This window comes from Equus caballus, chromosome 13 (assembly GCF_041296265.1).
Source record: "Equus caballus isolate H_3958 breed thoroughbred chromosome 13, TB-T2T, whole genome shotgun sequence".
Classification (NCBI taxonomy): Eukaryota; Metazoa; Chordata; class Mammalia; order Perissodactyla; family Equidae; genus Equus; species Equus caballus.
In genome coordinates this window covers 38,778,075-38,779,247 of record NC_091696.1, presented here as the reverse complement: position 1 = coordinate 38,779,247, position 1,173 = coordinate 38,778,075, and the positions used below count along the sequence as shown (strand labels likewise).

Here is a 1,173-nt window from a genome sequence, read left to right as displayed (position 1 = left end):
CCTCAGCAAAAAGAGGAGGATTGGTGGCAGATGTTAGTTGAGGGCTAATCTCCCTCAAAAAAAAAAAAAAAGACTGAAATAGTACAAAAGGCATAGGGATGAAAGTAATTTTCCTTTCACTCCTAACTCCTGGAATCTTCCCTACGCATCTGCATCCTCTGCACCTCCCCGCCCCTTCCCTGCCCCCCCCCCCCCCCCCCCCGCCAAATGAGCTACTATTATAACCACTTTTTTTTCCCCTGAGAATAAATTTCTTTTTTATTTGATGAAAGCAATTTGGGAAATCAGTATTGTGCAGGTTGGGGATGTAGCTCAGTGGTAGAGCGCATGCTTAGCATGCATGAGGTCCTGGGTTCGATCCCCAGCATCTCCATTCTATTGCATCCTTTCTTGAAAACATCTTTTCCTACCTTTGTCACAGCCCATTCCTGTAGAATCTGAAGTTTGTTATCTTGCCTCTAAGTACATGTATTTTGTTCCAGTTATACTTGTTTTATTTTTATCTTTTTGAGGTATAATTGACATATAACATTAGTTTCAGGTGTACGACATAATAATTTGATACTTGTATATATTGTGAAATGATCACCACAATAAGTCTAGTTAACATCTGTCACCGTACATAGTTACAAAATGTTTTTTCTTATGGTGAGAACTTTTAAGGTTTACTCTCTTAGCAACTTTCAAATATGCAATAGTATTACTCACAATAGTGACCATGTTGTATGTTACACCCCCCAGGACTTAATTATTTTATAACTGGAAGTTTGTACTTTTTGACCTCCTTCACCCATTTTGCTCACCCCCCACACCCTGCCTCTCACAGCCACCAATCTGTTCTCTGTTCCTATGGGCTTGGTTTTATGTTTTATTTTGTTTTTTTTTTAGATTCCACATACAAGTGAGATCATAGGACAATTGTCTCTGTCTGACTTGTTTCACTTAGCATAATGCCCTCAAAGTCCATCCACGTTGTCACAAATGGCAGGATTTCCTTATTTTTTTATGGCTGAAGAACACTTCCTTGCGCGCGTGTGTGTATGTCCCATTTTCTTTATCCGTTCATCCATTGATGAGCACTTAAGTTGTTTCCATGTCGGGGCTCTTGTAAATAATGCTGCAATGAACATAGGTGTGTGCACAGATCTTTTCCAGTTAGTGTTTTTATTTTCC

The 1,173-nt window shown here is 39.5% G+C and overlaps 1 non-coding gene across 1 annotated transcript; it reads left to right on the top strand.

Annotated features, from left to right (window-relative positions):
- Positions 1-301: 301 nt before the first annotated feature.
- TRNAA-AGC (transfer RNA alanine (anticodon AGC)) lies at positions 302-373 on the top strand. The gene has a single exon. It is a non-coding gene; the product is annotated as a tRNA-Ala (tRNA).
- Positions 374-1,173: the final 800 nt, after the last annotated feature.